Here is a 12,437-nt window from a genome sequence, read left to right as displayed (position 1 = left end):
CCATTCAGTCAACTCAATACACAGGCAACCCTATTGTTATCACTACGTTAAGGATCTGGTCTCAATTTAGACTAACTTTTGGGCTCAAGGGGGTATCTAACCATACTCCCATTTGCAACAACCATCTTTTTCTTCCCCCCAGTGTTGATGCAGCCTTTTTGTCTTGGCAAAGGTCGGGCCTTACAAATTTAAGATGCCTTTACACTGATAATTCCTTTGCTAGCTTTGCCAAACTCAGTGAAAAGTTTAACCTTCCGCAGACGCATCTTTTTCGTTATTTCCAGATCCGTAACTTTGCCAAGCTAAATAATTCAGTTTTTCCAACCACCCCACCTGATTCAGCAGTCGACTCAATTTTGGACATTCCTACCAGTCAAAAAGGCCTAATTTCCAGAATATATTCTTCAATTTCCCAACTCACAGTCACCCCTCTAGATCAGAAAAGAAAAGACTGGGAAGTGGAACTGGGTTGCCCTATAACTGACAATGACTGGAAGGAGGCACTCAGCAGAGTGAATGGGAGTACATCTTGTGCAAGGCTGAGTTTAATACAGTTTAAGGTAGTCCATCGCACTTATTATACTAACTCTAAACTTTCCAAAATATATCCTGATGTCACAGACACTTGTAACAGGTGTAATTTATCCCCAGCAAACATGACACATATGTTTTGGTCTTGTCCTCGCCTTTGTGATTACTGGACAGATATTTTTAGTCATTTGTCCAAATTTCTAAATGTTGCATTGTCACCAAGTATAGAAGTCGGTATTTTTGGGGTAATACCAAATCATGAGAACTTCACGAAGTGGGCAAAAGACACTATTGCTTTCGCGTCCTTACTAGCGAGGAGGAGAATACTTCTAGGATGGAAGTCACCACTTGCCCCCTCGGCATCCACATGGCTAGAAGATCTAATGATGTTTCTCAAATTAGAAAAACTTAAGTACAATATAAGAGGTTCTCCGGAGAAATTTGAATTAAACTGGAACCCAACACTGGAATACATAAAAGAGTTAAAAACCCTTGAAGATAAATGAGTACTGTCATCATATTCAGGATACTTCGGTTACAATCTGACCTTGTTGCCTTATCCCCTTTCTGATTTGTTTTACTGACCCCCCCCCCCCCCCTTTGTTTGTCTTTCCCCAATGGCTTTTGTCATATTTAATGTATGTTGCATTGTACATTATATTGTTTTATTGTTATTATTTTTATTTTTTCCATTCTCTGTACAGCGTAGAAAGTGTAGTATGGCTGACTGGGGGGGGGGTTGATAGGGGGTGCTTTCGAAGGAAGATAGAAAATAAGCCGTGATGTAATTTGTTCTTTTTTTTTGTAACCTGTGAAACCAATAAAAATATTTGTCAAAAAGAAGAGGTGATCCGCACCTCGTCGGCCTTCCTCGGTGGACTCCCGCAGGTAGAGTCCTTTGTCTTTGTTCGACTGAGTCTTCGTGCGCCCAGGCTGGCAGACGAGGCTGCCTCTGTAGTGCCAACCGCCTTAAATATGCTAATGCTCTCTCAAAGTTCACTTCAGTCGGACGCTATACGCTCGAGAGTCTCAGCTGATTCCAGGCGGCTTCGGCTTTTAAACCAAATTCTACAACGCCCCCAATTACTGTCAAACAAAAGAATACCCTGAGTACCCCGAAACCGAAAACGACTCACTGGCTAGCTACTCTTTGACCAGTTTAAACTGGTTATCTAACTGCTGACCCTTCAGCTATACACAACAGACTAAGTTTTAGCTAAACTCAATATTATAGGCCTACTACAGCCTTGATCACTCGCAGTAAATGCAGCGCTCTCAAAGTTCACTTCAGTAGGACGCTATACGCTCTCAGCTGATTACAGACGGCTTTGGCTTTTAAACCAAATTCTACAACGCCCCCAATTACTGTCAGACAAAAGAATACTCTGAGCACCCTGAAACCGAAAATGACTCACTGGCTAGCTACTCTCTGACCAGTTCAAACTGGTTATCTAACTGCTGACCCTTCAGCTCTGCCCGAGAGACGGGCAAGAGTCGGGCTCTGCCAAAGTTTTAGCTAAACTTAATATTATACCTAGGCTCTGTGCACAATCGTAATGACGAACTTCCGCTGTAGCCAAACTTCGGTAAATCAGTTTCCGGTTTACTGGAGGCGATTACCCGAGTTTCCAAAATGCTCAGCTTTAGTAGATGTCTCCAAGACCTGCCTAAAATAAGCGTCAGTGACGTCCATCGCATCGTAAATGCTTTTCCCCCTGCTCCAACAAGCTGCAGGACAACGGATTCAAACTGTACATATCCACATCTGCACAACTATAAGGGTAAGTAGTTTAATGTGGTGTTCCGGTGTTACGTCCCAACTGGTTCCCAATTTAACTGGTTCCCCAGCTGTGCGTGCAGCTATCAGTCTGCCTCCATCACCAGATTCGTCACAAATGTGTCAACATATTACTGGCGATTTTCAAGTCGGATCTCATATTTGCTGCGGCAAATATGAAAGTAGGCTACGTGCGCACTACATTGGGCTACAATTCGCGACAAAATAAATGGAGACAAAATTAAACATTTGCAGGCTGGCATGAAGTGGGATTCGATCTCACTAGAGCCAAAATGCGTATGCACCGCAGACCGTTGATTTACACCGCAAGCTACACCAGCTCACAAGTTTCAGTAAAATCTTTACGTATTTGTTAACTACATTGGCCTTCAGGTAACATTTTGATTAGGCTTCTTCTGAATTAACTGGTTCCCATAGACACTACCCGAATGTAGGCTACTATGCACGTATTTGGGGTTGTTTCGAGGCAATAGCCGTATTTTCCACAACATCACAGCTCCTTCTGACACCACATATAAAAAATTCATACCAAGAACGTCGCTGCTAACCCAGAGAATACGATCAAAATACGCGTAACACAACATGGAAACATTCGTTTCCTATGCGGTTTCGTGTAGCTGAGCTGTGGCTGAGTGTTTCTTCGCTATATCTTTTGAAATCAATTAATTTCTTGATTGTATATTCTGAACAAATGTAGTGAGCACTACATTACAGCCATTCACTCTATAATAAATGGAAGCAAAGAAAATAAAAGATTCGAGTGGGATTCGATCCCATGACAAAAAACACAATTGTCGTTATGATCCGTTGCATTACACCGCAAGCTACTGTTTCACATAAGAGCCAGAGGAATTCTGTCATATAATGCCAACTACGCTGGCCTTCAGGTAAAATTTTGATTTGGCTTCTTCTGAATCAACTGGTTCCCATAGACACTACCCGAATGTAGGCTACTATGCACGTATTTGGGGTTGTCTCGAGGCAATAGCCGTATTTTCCACGACATCACAGCTCCTTCTGACACCACATATTACAAATTCATTTAAGAACGTCACTGCTAACCCAGACAATACGATCAAAATAGCCTTCGCGTAACCCTTTGAAACACAACATGTGTATTCGTTTCCTATGCGATTTCGTGTATGGCTGAGTGATTATTCACTGAATGTTTTGAAATCAATTCATTTCATAGTTGTATATGTAGCAAGCACTACATTACAGCCATTCGCCACAACAAAATAAATGGAATCTGAGAAAATAAAACATTCGCTCACTCGCATGAAGTGGGATTCGATCACAAGAGAGCTAAAACACAGCCTGCCCTCACATTCGAATATCTCCACAGCTCAACTCAGTGACCTACCGACAGGGGTGCAACTACCCAGTGTCAGAGGGGTATGCAGCAACAATTTTGCCCCCCCCCCCCAATTTTTTTTTAAATAAATAAGTGTGCCGTACATCATCATTTATAGGCTTTAGATAATAAAGGTTTATTTTAAAGTATATCAGTCACTGTAGGCCTACCATAATTATAAATAATTATATATGTATATCATAGGTACATTCAGGGCTCGACAAATTGTGGCAACCATATTGTGACAAGTGGTAACCTAATCATCACCCCTGGCAACCACATTATTGTAGCCAATTTTTTCATGTACTTTATTTTCATTACAAATAAATCATCATTGATGGCATTCGAGCATATGCTTTGCGGATGTTTAAATTTGCGTTCTGATTTGTTTACTACGTCCCCACTGTCAGACATAGGCTATTGTTATATTTCCCACATGCAGGGTTTTGATACAGAAATTTTTCATTTGCAATGGCAAGATTAGCTTAGCCTATAACAAAACATGTTAAATTATTTTGATTTGGCATTAGAACTAATCAGACTTCATCTGTAAGCAACCCCACTTTAGCTCACGTTAGCAAACACCAGCTAGTCTGAAAAAAGTCTGTTAACATGAATATTTGCAAGTCTCCAAGTTTGGTAGAAAAGCTATGCATGATTGCACACTGTTCATGATTGATGTAAACCAGAGTTATAGCATTATGTTTTCCAGATTATTGTCATTTATTGTACATGCTACCTTATATTTTCCGGTTTTCAGCTCAGCAACCTCGGTTTTGCATATTCTAAACTAGCCTTAAACCCAAATTTGGCTGCTCCATTCCCAATGTAAGCAAACGCTAGCTAGTCTGTTAACATGAATATTTGCAAGCCTCCAAGCACCAACGTCACACTTTAAATCCTACCTGTTGCCTTTAACCATCCACTTATTTACCACTACTGTTGCATCCCTTGACATGCATCTACTTTTCCCTCTTTCTTTTTCTTTTTTTAGCCCCCGACAACTGTTTTGATCTGTCCATCATTTTCCATAGACTACACCTCAATACTCGTAACTGCTCACTCAGCGCTCACGGCGCCCCCGCCCCCTCTAGATGTCAAAATTATGAGATGGGGTTGCCTACCCTAGCGGTTCTAAAATGTTTTATAACATTGAGGAAATGCAGAAACGCATAACAGCAGCTTTCTGTTCAACAGCAGCTTTTTTTGGTATTTAGAAAATACCAAAAAAAGATTTAAAATTTTAAAATTTATTAATTTTTACCATTGCTCTGGCGCCCCCATGGTGCGGCGCCCCTATGCGCCGCATATAGCGCACACCCACTTTTTGCGCCCCTGCCTACCAAAGCACTACATGAATTGGTATACCAGTTAAATATTTAACAACTATGTCAGCATCCAGGTAACCTTTTGTCTTGAGCTGATCTGAGACAACTGGTTACCTGGGCTAGTTTAGGAAATACCTGATGATAGTTATAACGTTTTTTTCCTCGCATCTACGGCCATATTAACTACTACGACTCCATCATAGCCACCTACTAAGCTACACATTGTGACAGATAAATATTGTTTAACAGTAACGATAACCCATAGTCAAAAATCAATTACTACCACCGAGAAAATTACGGAAAAAAACAGCTTTCATCTGAGAATGTCTGTGCCTCGTCCATTAATTGTATATAGGGTGGATTGCCCTAATGTGGGACATTTTTTGCTTTTCAGACTTCTGTAGTATATTACGACGTGAAGGCAACACATTAAATCCACACCCAATACCATTTTGAAACCTTCAGGGAGTGTCATACTCAAATCAAAAGAGAACATTTAGATAACATATTCATAAAAGACAATATACAGATATCAGTGCTCTTAGTGCCAAACTGTCTGAGAAAATGTGCAGCTTCCTAATGTGGGACAGTCAGTTGCCTAATATGGGACACTGTAAAGTGTATGTTAAAGGCCTAAACCAAGGTGCACCTTCATTCAAGAATGATAGTAAAACTTCCTCAATAAGTAATTCTGTAGGTTATTTTTATGTTCAGTCATTTTACCATGTTGTTTCTGTACAAAACTAAGGTTTTTGATGAAACATGGAAAATTGAGCGTTCTTCAATCTTCAAACCGTCGTAAAAGTGTCCCTTGACCTTAAATATATGTAGTAATAAAGTATTGTAATACTGCAAAAGATCACTAAGAACGTAAATAACCATTAGTGTTGCATAAACCACACACTCTTTACTGGGTTGTAGTTTTAGAGCTGTCCCACATTAGGCTAATCATATTGTCCCACTTTAGGACACGATACTGTCCTAAAGTTGGACAGTAGAAAGATCAATTAAGATCAAATTTATAGTTGAAATATACACCAGGCTATACTATTTTTTAATGAACAATCATTTAATGAACACATTAAGAAAAAAATAACATGATTATTTTGACAATAGTGAATTTATACTCTTAACACCAATTTGGCCAAAACTGTATGACCTTCTGGTAGCTTTTACAGCAGGTACTTCTTGTTTGATGGTTACCCCGCCCTAATCTATGACTGGACAGGTCAAATGTCATGTGATTTTAATCACATGACATTACAGCTTTACTTTCCCTTAGTTTTCACTAACATGAACATTAGTTTGGGGAACAGCCACACTCACTGGAGCTTAGGTGTCCCACATTAGGCAGTGTCCCACATTAGGGCATTCCACCCTAGCAGAAATTATCCCTTCACTGCGTGAGAAATTAATGAAAAGCGTGAGAAATACACAGCGTATGCGTGAGACTTGAGCTCTGGATATAGTGATATCCCTCCGAATTTGCAAAACAAAGGCTTGTAGTAGCTTCCAGTGTTACTTGAGTTTGGCTGAGAATTAACCAAGCATTATGTCTTTAATCGAATCATTCCTTCCAAACTGATGTACAATTCAGAAATCAAACTCAGACACAGCGAAGGTGCTATTGATTTTCATCTTTAATGATATGAGTATCTCTCTGGGTTCAACCAAGTGCATCCCTTATGGACAGAAGAAAACACCAGCACATTACAACAGGAGAAACATCAGAATGAGAATAAGAAATGGTTTTAATCACCATGAAAGTTTGCACATACAATGAATTTACTTTGGCAGGAAGGTGCATACATTTAACATATAGGACTACATCTTAAATAAGTGTTGTAAGTTTATACAAGTCTAACTACATTTGCATGTATTCATTTAGCAGGTGCTTTTATCCAAAGCGACTTCCAAGAAAACTATACAAATAACTGAGAACTAACTAGGCTGCTAGTATATAGCCCATCGTTAATAAACTAACTAAGTAACTATACAACCCTACTTCACATGGCCTTAAACAATACAAGTCATTTCCAAAAATGCAGTCATGGCGAATCAGTATTGCAAGAAAATAATTAAAAAAAGGTTGATCTGGAGGCCTTAATCGCCACAGTGATCGCCAACATCAAAAACACAATTGACCTCACTGACCCAAGACTAAAGGGCCAGGGATGGAACCCCTGACCTGAGCCAAAGCAGCCCTACACAAGTTTACAAATAACATACTGGACAATAGTAGTTGTGGTCCAAAGGTGGTCTCCCAACACACACCCAATGGAACCACAAACCACATGCTGTGCACTGGATCTGAGGAGAAGCATGGTAGTAGATTATTATCACATTACTGTAAATATACAGAGTTTTGAAGATGCTTATCCAGTCATCATGAGCATTTCTTGTTGGACTTTGGCATGCATCTCCACATGCTCTGCACAGCTCTGACAAGCTTTCTAACACATTACACAAGTGTAAATAGTTTCTCAGACACATTAATTATGATACATTGACAAACCTGAATCAGCTACCAGTCTGCAAGCTATTTCCCTTCTCCACTGAAAAGTAGCAGCCTCGTCGGTACTGAAATCCCCAGTACTGAAGTCCTCATTGAGGACAAGCTCTGCAAACTACAAAAGACACAGTACAATTAGTAACAGTCAATAGCTGTATTTAACAAAGGGTCATTTGCACACAACCTTGCAAACCCATGCCCCACAGGACGTTGAGTCTTGCTGACGTGGATGGTCACGGATCTGCCCACAAGTCCATCGCGAGATGTGCAGGTTTTTGTGTCTCATGAAAGATCTATAGATTATCAAAATATTGTTATTTGTTATTAACAAAGAACATCATGACATTACCACGGACATAACTTGCCTTGTGATATCCTTGCAATTTTGTATTTGGTCAGGGGTTTCACCGAGGGGGTTAATGTACAGCGCCCGCTTCTCCTTTGGATAGATGACCTTCACAATACACGCAAGATCATGTAAAGAGGATGGAATATCACATTGAAATAGTCATTTTATAGTGCATGTACATTCTCACCACAAGTGTCCAGTGATTTTGGTGACAAACTGGTCCTATTAATACATCATACGCCATTGGGTCCATCTGAAAGCATACAAGTATTTATAAATTTTGTGTATGTATTGTAACCATTTATGAACAACATTTGAAAGTAGTCACCTCCTTTAATCCCGTGAAGGAACCTTGCCAAATTGCAGTCATCGTAAACAAATCGACAAGAAATATCTTTCTGAGTTGTTTCGTGCAACTTCAGAATGCGGGCATGTATAAATGCATTCACAACCTTAAGTGACAATTGTGTGGGAAACGAGTTACATATTGGTCTTTAAATATAAAAATATATTTAAGCATGTACATGGAAATACCTAATGAATGCATTTACCTCACTCTCTACCTCTCTTCCAGGAGCCAGATTCGGCAGGTCTCTAGCAAAGAGTTTGTAGGGTCCTACCTTGCTCCACAGCACCCCTTGCCGTTTTCCGGACCAGATTTCTGCTATTACTGAGAATTAGAGAAGTTAGTTACAGAGTTTTGCATGTATGCAGGTGGCTTTCAGTATGTTGTTGCTCAAAGTCATTTGCGTTGAAACTTGCAAGGACACTTACGTTCCTCTAGGATGAGTGAATTTGATGACGATTGTGGACTAGGCTGCAGGGCTGGAGGGGGCGTGGAGGGGATAGGATGCAGTGCTGGAGGAGGCGTGGAGCCAGCAATCCATTTAGCTGGTATTCTTGGCTGGGGTTCAACTTATTTTTTAAGATGATCAATGTTGATCTTCTCAAATATTTTTCCTTCTGTTTGAAGGTCAGCACTTTTTTCGTCAATGTTGACAATGGTGTATGGACCTAAAAGATCAGCTTCCATCTTGCCCCCCTTCCTTTGTTCCTGGCGAATGTTTTCTCAACACCAGGTCCCCCACCACAAAGCCATCATCCTGGCCCATTGAAAGTTCTCTCTTCCGCACCCTCTCTTGTCCTGCCAACATATTGGCCTCCACTTTGGGGTAGACATCCGTCAGTGAGGAAGTCAATGATAGCTCCTCGTTTCCAACCAGTACATCGACTTTTTCGTCAGTTATCTGTAGCATTGGTGGAGACAAGTGAACACAAGTACAGATTTTAACAGATACCATTATTGCCAAAGTAGTTATATACTGCAGGAAAATGCCATTATACCTGCCCCTTGTCCGGAATTTCAGAAGGGTAACGGGCCTCCCTTCCATACATCAAGAAATATGGGGAGTATTTTGTTGTTAGCTGGTTTTTGGTGCGTAGACCAAATACGGTGGGCTTTAAATATTCATCCCAGTCACATGAGTGGCCCTTCACCATTTGTTTTCAAAGCTCTGATATTGGAAAATTATTTAATTATTCACCATAATTACACACAGTTATATATAGAAATGTGTAAACAAAACATGATTCTTACCCTTGAATGGTGCCATTGAGCTTTTCCACCAAGCCATTGGTTTGCGGGTGGTATGGGGCACAGATGCTTCTGGCAATGCCAAGCTTGGCACACATGTCCAGGTTGATCTGGCAGTGGATGTGAAAATGTATATGATACATTTTCCCCCCAGTGATGTGATGTACAAGAATACAGTAATATCAAATGTCTCTGAACTTGACTTACTTTGTTAACAAATTATTTTCCCTGGTCCGTAAGAATCCGTTTGGGTGCACCATATTTATAAAAGAAGCCCATTATGCACCCTGAAACTTCTTCCGCCTTTTTACTTTTAAGTGGATATACCTCCATCCATTTGGTAAAATAGTCCACCATTACACACATATACATGTTTCCTTTGTTGGAGCATTTTAATTTTCCAACCAGGTCCATTCCAACCAGTTCAAATGGCTCAGAAACCTTAAATGCAAACCAAAGAGTAACATGAATAAGAATTCCATGTTAACGAAATGTGAAATGTATTGAGGTCAGATTAACCCAAACCTCTATAGGTTTGTACCGCATCTTTTCCTTTATAGAGGCCCTCTTCCTCTGACAGTCATCACACTGTGCGATCTAACAAAGTAAAACAATTGAGAACACTTGTTATATGTAGCCTAAATATTTTCAAGCTTTACAGACGTATATTATATAGGGCCTATTATTACGCACTCACCCATTTTGTGATGTCTGCCTTCATCGCATGGTTTTTTCAACTCCACAGTGGGCCCCAATGGCACTGGCATGAAATTCCACAAAGACATAATTGGCCTCCTGTGAAGTAAGAACAACCTTTGCAAGGTGATGTTGCTGTTCGTCTTGCTTCCTCTGGCACTGGTAGTAGAGTTTTACCATCTAGGGACACATTGCCATAAACATTTTAACATACATTTCCACATTTTATAGTGCAATGGGTAAAGTGCTGTTGTGTGGTTTGCCTTGCCAATGAGTTGGTAACTCTCTGCCCTTCTTTTCAACACATATCTCTCACTCTTGGAGAAGTTTGGAGGAAAGATATTGTTCATTTTCAGGGAAACAATTTCTTGGACTTTTTGGGGATCCATGTTTGCTCTTTCTTTCACTAACTGACTGACTCACCTACTGACTAACTCACCTACTCACCTACTGACTAACTCACCTACTGACTAACTGACTTACTGACAGACCTACTGACTAACTGACCTACTACTGACTTGCTGACCTGCTGACCTACTGACTTACTACTGACTAACTGACCTACTACTGACTTACTGACCTGCTGACCTACTGCCTTACTGACTGACCGACTGACTTACTGACTTACTGACTACCAAAACCATCTGTTGCTCCTGAGAAAAGGCCCTTTCACCTGCCCTTTTTATACTCGCTCAATGGTGCTGTACAGATGTGCGCAATTACTTTAATTAACTCATTGACTCCTATGATAAGTGGCATGATGAAGAAACATGGACACAGACATTATTGCACTTTTGACAATTATGGCAATTTAACCCCATGTGCTGATGTTAGGGATAAGGGATATTCAATGAAATCATTAAATCATTGTTTATAATACTTCACACAACATGTTTAGTGCTTCACATAATAAAGGAAATATGATGGCGGTACATGTGTTGTGTTTGTTAGACGAAAAATACAAATGTATGTATCATAGAAACCTCACAAACTTGCCTGGATGCTATTCACAAATGCCTGCGACACGAAGTAGCGTACTCTGTTGCGGGTAGAATATTACCACATAGACAACTACTCGGCAGTGTTCGCACTTAAACTGATCGTATTGTCTGGGTAAGCAGCGACGTTCTTAAATGAATTTGTAATATGTGGTGTCAGAAGGAGCTGTGATGTCGTGGAAAATATGGCTATTGCCTCGAAACAACCCCAAATACGTGCATAGTAGCCTACATTCAGGTAGTGTCTATGGGAACCAGTTAATTCAGAAGAAGCCTAATCAAAATGTTACCTGCAGGCCAGCGTAGTTAAGAAATACGTAAAGACTTTGCTGAAACTTATGAGCAGGTGTAGCTTGCGGTGTAAATCAACGGTCTGCGGTGCACACGCATTTTTGCTCTAGTGAGATCGAATCCCACTTCATGCGAGCCTGCAAATGTTTTATTTTGTCTCCATTTATTTTGTCACAAATGGTAGCCCAATGTAGTGCGCACGTAGCCTATTGGCCTACTTTAATATTTGCCGCAGCAAATATGAGATCCGACTTGAAAATCGCCAGTAATATGTTTACAAATTTGTGACGAATCTGGTGATGGAGGCAGACTGATAGGTGCACGCACAGCTGGGGAACCAGTTGAATTGGGAACCAGTTGGGACGTAACACCGGTGTTACGTCCCAACTGGTCCCAAGTGGGATTCGATCGCCCTAGAGTAAAAACATGTATGGCTCCAGAATCCGTTGATAAACACCGCAAGCTATACCAGATCACAACATTTTGGCAAATCGTTAGGTATTTCTGAACTACGTTGGCCTTCAGGTAACATTTTGAATTGGCTTCTTCTGATTCAACTGGTTCCCATAGACACTACCCGAATGTAGGCTACTATGCACGTATTTGGGGTTGTTTCGAGGCAATAGCCGTATTTTCCACGACATCACAGCTCCTTCTGACACCACATATTACAAATTCATACTCAGAACGTCGCTGCTAACCCAGACAATACTATCAAAATACGCGTAACACAACATGGAAACATTCGTTTCCTATGCGATTTCGTGTAGCCTATTGCTGAGTGTTTCTTCGCTATATCTTTTGAAATCAATTCATTTCATAATTGTATATTCTAAACAAATGGTGGTTGTGGTTAATATGGCTATTGCCCTGAGACAACTCCAAATACGTGGTAGCCTTTTATCCAACCCTGCCTCATTCTGCGTTCTTCTGCGGCGAAGATCCTCTTGGGGATGTTAAGAAACTACACCTGTGGGTTTCATAAA

The 12,437-nt window shown here is 40.5% G+C and overlaps 1 long non-coding RNA gene across 9 annotated transcripts; it reads right to left on the bottom strand.

The window, feature by feature from the left end:
• Positions 1-6,675: 6,675 nt before the first annotated feature.
• On the bottom strand, positions 6,676-11,243 carry LOC146220732 (uncharacterized). 9 transcript variants are annotated; one of them, XR_014750852.1, is made up of 9 exons: positions 10,164-11,243; positions 9,992-10,063; positions 9,674-9,907; positions 9,470-9,576; positions 9,217-9,386; positions 8,647-9,119; positions 8,060-8,542; positions 7,527-7,977; positions 6,676-7,321 (listed from the first exon to the last, which is right to left on the bottom strand). It is a non-coding gene; the product is annotated as an uncharacterized LOC146220732 (long non-coding RNA). The 9 variants fall into 9 exon arrangements; XR_014750857.1 differs by having other exon boundaries at positions 6,676-7,638; positions 7,708-7,977; XR_014750854.1 differs by having other exon boundaries at positions 6,676-7,977; positions 8,060-8,125; positions 8,201-8,542.
• Between the last annotated feature and the right edge of the window lie 1,194 nt (positions 11,244-12,437).

Source organism: Hypomesus nipponensis, chromosome 27 (assembly GCF_054491055.1).
Source record: "Hypomesus nipponensis isolate SF chromosome 27, ASM5449105v1, whole genome shotgun sequence".
NCBI classification, from domain to species: Eukaryota; Metazoa; Chordata; class Actinopteri; order Osmeriformes; family Osmeridae; genus Hypomesus; species Hypomesus nipponensis.
This window is presented reverse-complemented; position numbering and strand designations above follow the sequence as displayed.